General features: G+C 49.8%; 1 protein-coding gene across 2 annotated transcripts in view; it reads right to left on the bottom strand.

The window, feature by feature from the left end:
• Nucleotides 1-14,865, bottom strand: part of prkaa2 (protein kinase, AMP-activated, alpha 2 catalytic subunit) — a 75,634-nt gene that overhangs the window by 21,488 nt on the left and 39,281 nt on the right. The gene's annotated exons all lie outside the window — the stretch shown is intronic.

Here is a 14,865-nt window from a genome sequence, read left to right as displayed (position 1 = left end):
CAAACAAAGCTGTCAATCAGTCACAGACCTGTCAATCAAACACAGACCTGTCAATCAAAAACAGACCTGTCAAACAAACACAGACCTGTCAATCAAACACAGACCTGTCAAACAAACACAGACCTGTCAATCAAACACAGAGCTGTCAATCAAACACAGACATGTCAATCAAACACAAAGCTGCCAATCAAACACAGACCTGTCAATCAAACACAGACCTGCCAATCAAACACAAAGCTGTCAATCAGAGACAGAGCTGTCAATCACACACAGAGCTGTCAATCAAACACAAAGCTGTCAATCAAACACAAAGCTGTCAATCAGACAGAGCTGTCAATCACACACAGAGCTTTCAATCACACACAAAGCTGTCAATCACACACAGAGATGTCAATCAGACAGAGCTGTCAATCAAACACAGAGCTGTCAATCAGACACAGAGCTGTCAATCACACTGAGCTGTCAATCAGACACAGAGCTGTCAATCACACACAGAGCTGTCAATCAGACACAAAGCTGTCAATCAAACATAAAGCTGTCAATCACACACAAAGCTGTCAATCAAACACAAAGCTGTCAATCAGACAGAGCTGTCAATCACACACAGAGCTGTCAATCACACACAGAGCTGTCAATCACACACAAAGCTGTCAATCACACATAAAGCTGTCAATCAGACAGAGCTGTCAATCACACACAGAGCTGTCAATCACACACAAAGCTGTCAATCACACATAAAGCTGTCAATCAGACAGAGCTGTCAATCACACACAGAGCTGTCAATCACACACAGAGCCGTCAATCAGACAGAGCTGTCAATCACACACAGAGCTGTCAATCACACACAGAGCTGTCAATCAGACAGAGCTGTCAATCACACACAGAGCTGTCAATCACACACAGAGCTGTCAATCAGACAGAGCTGTCAATCACACACAGAGCTGTCAGTCACACACAGAGCTGTCAATCAGACAGAGCTGTCAATCACACACAGAAGATGTTGCGATGATTGGGCTGAATTCTGTCCTGTTAGGTCTTGGGAGTAACAATAGTAGCTGCACACAATTAATGACGCTGTGTCTCAAACCCTTAGTTGTCACTGAATCATGAGGAAAATTTAATGTTTGCATGCTTTTCCACATCATAAAGTCATTTTCCCAGGCAAACATTCCTGACCCACAGGAGCAGCTCTGCGACCCTTGTCTGGGTTCAGACCCACCAGTTGAGAAGCGTTGCTCTCATTCACAGGTCAAACTTAACACAGAGAGGAGCTGGAGGTGTGGAGGAGGGGGGTTACTGAGTGGACAGCAGATGTCTTGATCCTCAGTCCCTCAGAGTCTGTAATCTCTGGACACAAAGCTCGTCTAATTGGATGAGCTCCTGGGCCAAACGTTGAACAGCAGACACAGCGTGATGTGCTGACCTTCTCTTTATCTCTGATCCGTTCCCTGAACACCTCGTCTCTGGGCCGCTCTCAGCCAAAACACTCATCCTTCTTCGCCCCCCACCCACCCCCGCCTCGTCCTATCAGATGACAGTGGGCCTCCAGGCATCCTGCCAGCAGTGATATGAGACCTGGACGTTGCTGGGAGACCTCTCCCTCCACCCCACACCCCCGCTGTGCACGGGGCCTTTGTGCTTTTGGAAATATTTCTCCTTTTCACAGTCGTATTGCATCAGACACAGCGGCTCTGTGAATGTGCCAAAACCTTTAAGAAGCTGAAGACGGTGAGAGATTCATCCTGATTTAGAGAGAAGGTTAACAGCTGAAGGCTGTGTGTCTGTACCAGTGAATATTTTCATAGACCCATGTCAATAGGAGTGTGTGTGTGTGTGTGTGAGGGGGGGGGTCATTACCCCATACAGTTCTCTCTCTCTCATTTCATTTATTATTTTCATTTAATTATTTATTTATTTTTTGTATTTTTGTGGTTGTTTTTTTCTCTCTCCTCTTCAGTTTATTCCATGAAGGTCAACTCCTCTCCCTCTTCTTCCTATTAAAATTGCAGCTGCTTTTATCACTATTATTGTTATTATTCATATTAATGACATTATTATGATTATTTTGTTGGTTTGCTGATTCATCGTTTCATGTAAGGTATTTGCAGTTTGTGTATTTCTTTGTTTAATTTTGTCCAATTTTTTAAATCCTTAATCCTATGTATCATTAAAAATATATACACATTTTTGACAGTTTTTAAATTGTATAAAAAATTCTATTTATCATTATTGTATTATTATTATTATTATTATTATTATTATTAAGATGATAAATAAAATTGTTATTATTATTATTATTATTGTCATTATTATTAATATGATAAATAATGATAATGATAATAATAATAATAATAATAATAATAATAAAATCATCGTATTATTATCATTATAATATAATAATACCAATAAAAATCATTATTATTATTATTATCATTACTGTATTATTATCATTATAATAATATAATTAATATTTATTATTATTAATACTATTATTATTATTATTGTATTATTATCATTAAAGTTATTATCACAATTAATATTATTTTTAATTTTTCTTATTGTTTTTATTATTACTATTATTATCATTTTATTATTGTATTTTTGTCATTATTATTAATATTATAAATATTATTGTATTACTATCATTATAATTATGATAATTATTATTATTATTATTAGTAGTAGTAGTAGTAGAAGTGGAAGTATTAGTATTATTTTTACTAATATTATTATGATTTTTTTCTCTGAATATAACTTCCCTGACCAGAAGTGATAAAAAGTCATTGTTTTGCAAATCTCAAGTAAATCTCAAGTCTTTAATCCCAAGTCTTAAGTCAAGTCTCAAGTAAAGACAAGTCGAGTCAAGTCCAAAGTCATAGGCTTGAAATTTTTGAGTCCTTACAAGTCATAAGCTCTGGTTACTAAATAAAATGCCATTTTAACAAAGTAACAATCTATGAAATTTGACAAATACAATGAATGCATGTTGAAGTTTTATTTTCTTGAATAAAATCAGACCAGTGTGACAGAGCTTAATCACACAGAAAAAGAGTGCTGACACAGCATTCAGGATATTATCAGGGCTAAGCGGTGCAACAACGAATGAACCTCTGAAGATGTTGTACAGTCATTTTAACTCATCTAATGTGTGTGTGTGTGTGTGTGTGTGGTGCCTGAGTGTATATGTATAGGTGTGTGTTTGTGTGTGTTTGTAAGTGAACATGTTTGACTGGTCAACATTAGGTTTAAGGTGTTATAACCAGTTCTTAATTTCCAGTTCTGTGAACACAATGACTGCCTCCTAGTGGATAAACAAAAAACAGAGCTGGTGAATCATGGGAGTCTGTTTGGGTATTTATTTCCATATTTTGCCATTTACTGTAGTTCTGTGACTCTGTTAACTTAAAGTTATGCTTTCTATTTTTTCCCTCTCATTATTATCACTTTTAGCTAAAGGGGGAGGGTCCCCATAGTGGTCTTTGCCCTGGGCCTCCAAATGGCTAAAACCGGCCCTGCCTCACACCTGCAGCTCCCCCTCACAGATCGTTCTATCCTGTCAGTTTGAAGCTTTCATTTCTCTGTTTCTGCCCTTTTGACAGTATTTATCATTTGTACATTTAGAATCAAATAAAACACCCACGTTTGGACAAGTTTTACTCAATTTTACATTATTTGAAGATGTGATCCGTGTGTGTTTGGCTTGTTGGTGATGATGCACATCGTAAAAGTCATCATCAAATAAGAGTATGGGAGAGCATCGGCAGGAAGTGACTGAAGAAATGTGTTAAACCAAGGGCATTAGAAGCTCTGCTGTGAACACAAGACAGCACACCTCTATGAATGACCTTAATGAAGACACACGCCACCAGCGGACTTCCTCTGTGCTCTTTTTCACATGTTCCTCCGTCCAGCACGCATCCGACAGTGGTAATATACAAGTTTCCATTTGAGCTTGGAAGTTAAAGTCTGTCTTCTTCGTGTGGACTTTGATTTTTAGAGGATTTCTGGAGGCTGGTCACTAAAGAGCCACAGGTTGAGTATCACTGCGTTAGTTAGAATGGAGGCACATTTTAGCACACACACTCACTGAAAATCTCAAGTATTTTCAAGTCACAGGAAGAAAGTCCGAGTCATTGATGTCAAAGTCCAAGTCAAGTTGGAAGTCATCAAAATTGTGACTCGAGTCTGACTCGAGTCCAAGTCGCGTGACTTAAGTCCACACCTCTGCGCCTTACTGACCAGAAGACTCACAACAGTTTTCCATCTGGAAACTCTCTGCTGTAGGCCTCAAGTAGTCTGTACTGATGTCTAACAACGTATATTTAACAGGGGTGTAAAGGAACATGTACCCAACGAAAACATGTGGAAGTAAGCTCGTACACAGACAGGAATCCAGGGAACAACTCACTGTCACACTGTCCTGGTAACAACAGCACCCACAGCAACCACAGCTACCACAGCGACCACAGCAACCACAGTGACCACAGCAACCACAGTGACCACAGCAACCACAGTGACCACAGCAACCACAGTAACCACAGTGACCACAGCAACCACAGTGACCACAGCAACCACAGTGACCACAGTAACCACAGTGACCACAGCAACCACAGCAACCACAGCTACCACTGCGACCACAGCAACCACAGTGACCACAACAACCACAGTAACCACAGTGACCACAGCAACCACAGCAACCACAGCAACCACAGCTACCAATGCGACCACAGCAACCACAGTGACCACAGTAACCACAGTGACCACAGCAACCACAGCAACCACAGCTACCACTGCGACCACAGCAACCACAGTGACCACAACAACCACAGTAACCACAGTGACCACAGCAACCACAGCAACCACAGCTACCAATGCGACCACAGCAACCACAGTGACCAAAGTAACCACAGTGACCACAGCAACCACAGCAACCACAGCTACCACTGCGACCACAGCAACCACAGTGACCACAACAACCACAATAACCACAGTGACCACAGCAACCACAGCAACCACAGCTACCAATGCGACCACAGTAACCACAGTGACCACAGCAACCACAGTGACCACAGCAACCACAGTGACCACAGCAACCACAGCAACCACAGTAACCACAGTGACCACAGCAACCACAGTGACCACAGCAACCACAGTGACCACAGTAACCACAGTGACCACAGCAACCACAGCAACCACAGCTACCACTGCGACCACAGCAACCACAGTGACCACAACAACCACAGTAACCACAGTGACCACAGCAACCACAGCAACCACAGTGACCACAGCTACCACTGCGACCACAGCAACCACAGTGACCACAACAACCACAGTAACCACAGTGACCACAGCAACCACAGCAACCACAGCAACCACAGTGACCACAGCTACCACTGCGACCACAGCAACCACAGTGACCACAACAACCACAGTAACCACAGTGACCACAGCAACCACAGCAACCACAGCAACCACAGCTACCACTGCGACCACAGCAACCACAGCAACCACAGCAACCACAGCAACCACAGTAACCACAGTGACCACAGCAACCACAGTGACCACAGTGACCACAGCAACCACAGTAACCACAGTGACCACAGTAACCACAGTGACCACAGCAACCACAGAAACCACAACGACCACAGCAACCCAAGTGACCACAGTAACCACAGCAACCACAGCAACCACAGGAACCACAGCGACCACAGCAACCCAAGTGACCACAGTAACCACAGCAACCACAGCAACCACAGGAACCACAGCGACCACAGGAACCACAGCTACCACAGCAACCACAGGAACTACAGTGACCACAGTGACCACAGCCACAACAGTGACCACAGCAACCACAGTAACCACAGTGACCACAGTAACCACAGTGACCAGAGCGACCACAGGAACCACAGCGACCACAGCAACCACAGTGACCAGAACAACCACAATAACCACAGGGACCACAGCAACCACAGTGACCACAGTGACCACAGCAACCACAGTGACCACAGTGACCACAGCGACCACAGGAACCACAGCGACCACAGCAACCACAGTGACCACAGTGACCACAGTAACCACAGTGACCACAGTGACCACAGTAACCACAGTGACCACAGCGACCACAGGAACCACAGCGACCACAGCAACCACAGCAACCACAGTGACCACAGCAACCACAGAAACCACAGTGGCCACAGCAACCACAGTGACCACAGTGACCATAGGAACAACAGTGACCACAGCGACCACAGGAACCACAGTGACCACAGCAACCACAGTGACCACAGTGACCAGAACAACCAAAATGACCACAGTGCCCCAGCAACCACAGCAACCACAGTGACCACAGTGACCAAAGCGACCACAGGAACCACTGCGACCACAACAACCACAATGACCACAGTGACCACAGCAACCACAGGAACCACAGCGACCACAGCAACCACAGCAACCACAGTGACCACAGTGACCACAGTGACCACAGCGACCACAGGAACCACAGCGACCACAGCAACCACAGTGACCACAGTGACCACAGCAACCACAGAAACCACAGTGACCACAGCAACCACAGTGACATGAGCAACCACAGAAACCACAGTGACCACAGCAACCACAGTGACCACAGGAACAACAGTGACCACAGCGACCACAGGACCCACAGCAACCACAGCAACCACAGCGACCACAGTAACCACAGCGACCACAGCAACCCATGTGACCACAGTAACCACAGCGACCACAGCAACCACAGGAACCACAGCGACCACAGCAACCACAGGAACTACAGCGACCACAGCGACAACAGTGACCACAGCAACCACAGTGACCAAAGTGACCACAGTGACCACAATGACCACAGCAACCACACTGACCACAGCAACCACCTTAACCACAGCAACCACAGCAACCACACTGACCACAGCAACCACAGTAACCACAGTGACCACAGCAACCACAGTAACCACAGTGACCACAGCAACCACAGGAACCACAGCGACCACAGCGACCACAGTGACCACAGCAACCACAATGACCACAGTGACCACAGCAACCACAGTGACCACAGTGACCACAGCAACCACAGGAACCAGTGCGACCACAGCAACCACAGTGACCACAGTGACCAGAACAACCACATTAACCACAGTGACCACAGCAACCAGACTGACCACAGCAACCACAGAAACCACAGTGACCACAGCAACCACAGTAAGCACAGTGACCACAGCGACCACAGTGACAACAGCAACCACAGTAACCACAGTGACCACAGTAACCACAGTGACCAGAGCGACCACAGGAACCACAGCGACCACAGCAACCACAGTGACCACAGTGACCAGAACAACCACAATGACCACAGTGACCACAGCAACCACAGTGACCACAGTGACCACAGCAACCACAGCGACCACAGTGACCACAGCTACCACAGGAACCACTGCGACCACAACAACCACAATGACCACAGTGACCACAGCAACCACAGGAACCACAGCGACCACAGCAACCACAGTGACCAAAGTGACCACAGTAACCACAGTGACCACAGTGACCACAGTAACCACAGTGACCACAGCGACCACAGGAACCACAGCGACCACAGCAACCACAGTGACCACAGTGACCACAACAACCACAATGACCACAGTGACCACAGCAACCACAGTGACCACAGCAACCACAGAAACCACAGTGGCCACAACAACCACAGTGACCACAGTGACCATAGGAACAACAGTGACCACAGCGACCACAGGAACCACAGTGGCCACAGCAACCACAGTGACCACAGTGACCATAGGAACAACAGTGACCACAGCGACCACAGGAACCACAGTGACCACAGCAACCACAGTGACCACAGTGACCAGAACAACCAAAATGACAACAGTGACCACAGCAACCACAGCAACCACAGTGACCACAGTGACCACAGCGACCACAGGAACAACTGCGACCACAACAACCACAATGACCACAGTGACCACAGCAACCACAGGAACCACAGCGACCACAGCAACCACAGCAACCACAGTGACCACAGTGACCACAGTGACCACAGCGACCACAGGAACCACAGCGACCACAGCAACCACAGTGACCACAGTGACCACAGCAACCACAGAAACCACAGTGACCACAGCAACCACAGTGACCAGAGCAACCACAGAAACCACAGTGACCACAGCAACCACAGTGACCACAGGAACAACAGTGACCACAGCGACCACAGGAACCACAGCAACCACAGCAACCACAGCGACCACAGTAACCACAGTGACCACAGCAACCCATGTGACCACAGTAACCACAGCGACCACAGCAACCACAGGAACCACAGCAACCACATGAACCACAGCGACCACAGCAACCACAGGAACTACAGCGACCACAGCGACAACAGTGACCACAGCAACCACAGTGACCAAAGTGACCACAGTGACCACAATGACCACAGCAACCACACTGACCACAGCAACCACCTTAACCACAGTGACCACAGCAACCACACTGACCACAGCAACCACAGTAACCACAGTGACCACAGCAACCACAGTAACCACAGTGACCACAGCAACCACAGGAACCACAGCGACCACAGCGACCACAGTGTCCACAGCAACCACAGGAACCACTGCGACCACAGCAACCACAGTGACCACAGTGACCAGAACAACCACATTAACCACAGTGACCACAGCAACCAGACTGACCACAGCAACCACAGTAACCACAGTGACCACAGCAACCACAGTAAGCACAGTGACCACAGCGACCACAGTGACAACAGCAACCACAGTAACCACAGTGACCACAGTAACCACAGTGACCAGAGCGACCACAGGAACCACAGCGACCACAGCAACCACAGTGACCACAGTGACCAGAACAACCACAATGACCACAGTGACCACAGCAACCACAGTGACCACAGTGACCACAGCAACCACAGCGACCACAGTGACCACAGCGACCACAGGAACCACTGCGACCACAACAACCACAATGACCACAGTGACCACAGCAACCACAGGAACCACAGCGACCACAGCAACCACAGTGACCACAGTGACCACAGTAACCACAGTGACCACAGTGACCACAGTGACCACAGCGACCACAGGAACCACAGCGACCACAGCAACCACAGTGACCACAGTGACCACAACAACCACAATGACCACAGTGACCACAGCAACCACAGTGACCACAGCAACCACAGAAACCACAGTGGCCACAACAACCACAGTGACCACAGTGACCATAGGAACAACAGTGACCACAGCGACCACAGGAACCACAGTGACCACAGCAACCACAGTGACCACAGTGACCAGAACAACCACAATGACCCCAGAGACTACAGCAACCACAGCAACCACAGTGACCACAGTGACCACAGCGACCACAGGAACCACTGCGACCACAACAACCACAATGACCACAGTGACCACAGCGACCACAGGAACCACTGCGACCACAACAACCACAATGACCACAGTGACCACAGCAACCACAGGAACCACAGCGACCACAGCAACCACAGTGACCAAAGTGACCACAGTAACCACAGTGACCACAGTGACCACAGTAACCACAGTGACCACAGCGACCACAGGAACCACAGCGACCACAGCAACCACAGTGACCACAGTGACCACAACAACCACAATGACCACAGTGACCACAGCAACCACAGTGACCACAGCAACCACAGAAACCACAGTGGCCACAACAACCACAGTGACCACAGTGACCATAGGAACAACAGTGACCACAGCGACCACAGGAACCACAGTGGCCACAGCAACCACAGTGACCACAGTGACCATAGGAACAACAGTGACCACAGCGACCACAGGAACCACAGTGACCACAGCAACCACAGTGACCACAGTGACCAGAACAACCACAATGACCCCAGAGACTACAGCAACCACAGCAACCACAGTGACCACAGTGACCACAGCGACCACAGGAACCACTGCGACCACAACAACCACAATGACCACAGTGACCACAGCAACCACAGGAACCACAGTGACCACAGCAACCACAGTGACCACAGTGACCACAGCGACCACAGGAACCACAGCGACCACAGCAACCACAGTGACCACAGTGACCACAGCAACCACAGAAACCACAGTGACCACAGCAACCACAGTGACATGAGCAACCACAGAAACCACAGTGACCACAGCAACCACAGTGACCACAGGAACAACAGTGACCACAGCGACCACAGGAACCACAGCGACCACAGCAACCACAGCGACCACAGTAACCACAGCGACCACAGCAACCCATGTGACCACAGCAACCACAGCGACCACAGCAACCACAGGAACCACAGCAACCACAGGAACCACAGCGACCACAGCAACCACAGGAACTACAGCGACCACAGCGACAACAGTGACCACAGCAACCACAGTGACCAAAGTGACCACAGTGACCACACTGACCACAGCAACCACACTGACCACAGCAACCACAGTAACCACAGTGACCACAGCAACCACAGTAACCACAGTGACCACAGCAAACACAGGAACCACAGCGACCACAGCGACCACAGTGACCACAGCAACCACAATGACCACAGTGACCACAGCAACCTCAGCAACCACAGTAACCACAGTGACCACAGCAACCACAGTGACCACAGCAACCACAGTGACCACAGTAACCACAGTGACCACAGCAACCACAGCAACCACAGCTACCACTGCGACCACAGCAACCACAGTGACCACAACAACCACAGTAACCACAGTGACCACAGCAACCACAGCAACCACAGTGACCACAGCTACCACTGCGACCACAGCAACCACAGTGACCACAACAACCACAGTAACCACAGTGACCACAGCAACCACAGCAACCACAGCAACCACAGTGACCACAGCTACCACTGCGACCACAGCAACCACAGTGACCACAACAACCACAGTAACCACAGTGACCACAGCAACCACAGCAACCACAGCAACCACAGCTACCACTGCGACCACAGCAACCACAGCAACCACAGCAACCACAGCAACCACAGTAACCACAGTGACCACAGCAACCACAGTGACCACAGCAACCTCAGCAACCACAGTAACCACAGTGACCACAGTAACCACAGTGACCACAGCAACCACAGAAACCACAACGACCACAGCAACCCAAGTGACCACAGTAACCACAGCAACCACAGCAACCACAGGAACCACAGCGACCACAGCAACCCAAGTGACCACAGTAACCACAGCAACCACAGCAACCACAGGAACCACAGCGACCACAGGAACCACAGCTACCACAGCAACCACAGGAACTACAGTGACCACAGTGACCACAGCCACAACAGTGACCACAGCAACCACAGTAACCACAGTGACCACAGTAACCACAGTGACCAGAGCGACCACAGGAACCACAGCGACCACAGCAACCACAGCAACCACAGGAACCACAGCGACCACAGGAACCACAGCTACCACAGCAACCACAGGAACTACAGTGACCACAGTGACCACAGCCACAACAGTGACCACAGCAACCACAGTGACCACAGCGACCACAGGAACCACAGCGACCACAGCAACCACAGTGACCACAGTGACCACAGTAACCACAGTGACCACAGTGACCACAGTAACCACAGTGACCACAGCGACCACAGGAACCACAGCGACCACAGCAACCACAGCAACCACAGTGACCACAGCAACCACAGAAACCACAGTGGCCACAGCAACCACAGTGACCACAGTGACCATAGGAACAACAGTGACCACAGCGACCACAGGAACCACAGTGACCACAGCAACCACAGTGACCACAGTGACCAGAACAACCAAAATGACCACAGTGACCACAGCAACCACAGCAACCACAGTGACCACAGTGACCAAAGCGACCACAGGAACCACTGCGACCACAACAACCACAATGACCACAGTGACCACAGCAACCACAGGAACCACAGCGACCACAGCAACCACAGCAACCACAGTGACCACAGTGACCACAGTGACCACAGCGACCACAGGAACCACAGCGACCACAGCAACCACAGTGACCACAGTGACCACAGCAACCACAGAAACCACAGTGACCACAGCAACCACAGTGACATGAGCAACCACAGAAACCACAGTGACCACAGCAACCACAGTGACCACAGGAACAACAGTGACCACAGCGACCACAGGAACCACAGCAACCACAGCAACCACAGCGACCACAGTAACCACAGCGACCACAGCAACCCATGTGACCACAGTAACCACAGCGACCACAGCAACCACAGGAACCACAGCAACCACAGGAACCACAGCGACCACAGCAACCACAGGAACTACAGCGACAACAGCGACAACAGTGACCACAGCAACCACAGTGACCAAAGTGACCACAGTGACCACAATGACCACAGCAACCACACTGACCACAGCAACCACCTTAACCACAGCAACCACAGCAACCACACTGACCACAGCAACCACAGCAACCACAGTGACCACAGCAACCACAGTAACCACAGTGACCACAGCAACCACAGGAACCACAGCGACCACAGCGACCACAGTGACCACAGCAACCACAATGACCACAGTGACCACAGCAACCACAGTGACCACAGTGACCACAGCAACCACAGGAACCAGTGCGACCACAGCAACCACAGTGACCACAGTGACCAGAACAACCACATTAACCACAGTGACCACAGCAACCAGACTGACCACAGCAACCACAGAAACCACAGTGACCACAGCAACCACAGTAAGCACAGTGACCACAGCGACCACAGTGACAACAGCAACCACAGTAACCACAGTGACCACAGTAACCACAGTGACCAGAGCGACCAAAGGAACCACAGCGACCACAGCAACCACAGTGACCACAGTGACCAGAACAACCACAATGACCACAGTGACCACAGCAACCACAGTGACCACAGTGACCACAGCAACCACAGCGACCACAGTGACCACAGCGACCAACAGGAACCACTGCGACCACAACAACCACAATGACCACAGTGACCACAGCAACCACAGGAACCACAGCGACCACAGCAACCACAGTGACCAAAGTGACCACAGTAACCACAGTGACCACAGTGACCACAGTAACCACAGTGACCACAGCGACCACAGGAACCACAGCGACCACAGCAACCACAGTGACCACAGTGACCACAACAACCACAATGACCACAGTGACCACAGCAACCACAGTGACCACAGCAACCACAGAAACCACAGTGGCCACAACAACCACAGTGACCACAGTGACCATAGGAACAACAGTGACCACAGCGACCACAGGAACCACAGTGGCCACAGCAACCACAGTGACCACAGTGACCATAGGAACAACAGTGACCACAGCGACCACAGGAACCACAGTGACCACAGCAACCACAGTGACCACAGTGACCAGAACAACCAAAATGACCACAGTGACCACAGCAACCACAGCAACCACAGTGACCACAGTGACCACAGCGACCACAGGAACAACCCACAGCAACCACAGTGACCACAGTGACCACAGCAACCACAGCAACCACAGTGACCACAGTAACCACAGTGACCACAGCAACCACAGCAACCACAGCTACCACAGCGACAACAGTGACCACAGCAACCACAGTAACCACAGTGACCACAGCAACCACAGTGACCACAGTGACCACAGCAACCACAGTGACCACAGCAACCACAGTAACCACAGTGACCACAGCAACCACAGTGACCACAGGAACAACAGTGACCACAGCGACCACAGGAACCACAGCGACCACAGGAACCACAGGAAGCACGGCAACCACAGCGACCACAGCAACCACAGGAACCACAGTAACCACAGCAACCACAGCAACCACAGGAACCACAGCAACCACATGAACCACAGCGACCACAGCAACCACAGGAACTACAGCGACCACAGCGACAACAGTGACCACAGCAACCACAGTGACCAAAGTGACCACAGTGACCACAATGACCACAGCAACCACACTGACCACAGCAACCACCTTAACCACAGTGACCACAGCAACCACACTGACCACAGCAACCACAGTAACCACAGTGACCACAGCAACCACAGTAACCACAGTGACCACAGCAACCACAGGAACCACAGCGACCACAGCGACCACAGTGTCCACAGCAACCACAGGAACCACTGCGACCACAGCAACCACAGTGACCACAGTGACCAGAACAACCACATTAACCACAGTGACCACAGCAACCAGACTGACCACAGCAACCACAGTAACCACAGTGACCACAGCAACCACAGTAAGCACAGTGACCACAGCGACCACAGTGACAACAGCAACCACAGTAACCACAGTGACCACAGTAACCACAGTGACCAGAGCGACCACAGGAACCACAGCGACCACAGCAACCACAGTGACCACAGTGACCAGAACAACCACAATGACCACAGTGACCACAGCAACCACAGTGACCACAGTGACCACAGCAACCACAGCGACCACAGTGACCACAGCGACCACAGGAACCACTGCGACCACAACAACCACAATGACCACAGTGACCACAGCAACCACAGGAACCACAGCGACCACAGCAACCACAGTGACCACAGTGACCACAGTAACCACAGTGACCACAGTGACCACAGTGACCACAGCGACCACAGGAACCACAGCGACCACAGCAACCACAGTGACCACAGTGACCACAACAACCACAATGACCACAGTGACCACAGCAACCACAGTGACCACAGCAACCACAGAAACCACAGTGGCCACAACAACCACAGTGACCACAGTGACCATAGGAACAACAGTGACCACAGCGACCA

Source organism: Cheilinus undulatus, linkage group 7 (genome assembly GCF_018320785.1).
Source record: "Cheilinus undulatus linkage group 7, ASM1832078v1, whole genome shotgun sequence".
Taxonomy (NCBI): domain Eukaryota; kingdom Metazoa; phylum Chordata; class Actinopteri; order Labriformes; family Labridae; genus Cheilinus; species Cheilinus undulatus.
Note: the sequence above shows the minus strand (reverse complement) of the source record. Positions and strands in the feature narration are given on the sequence as shown.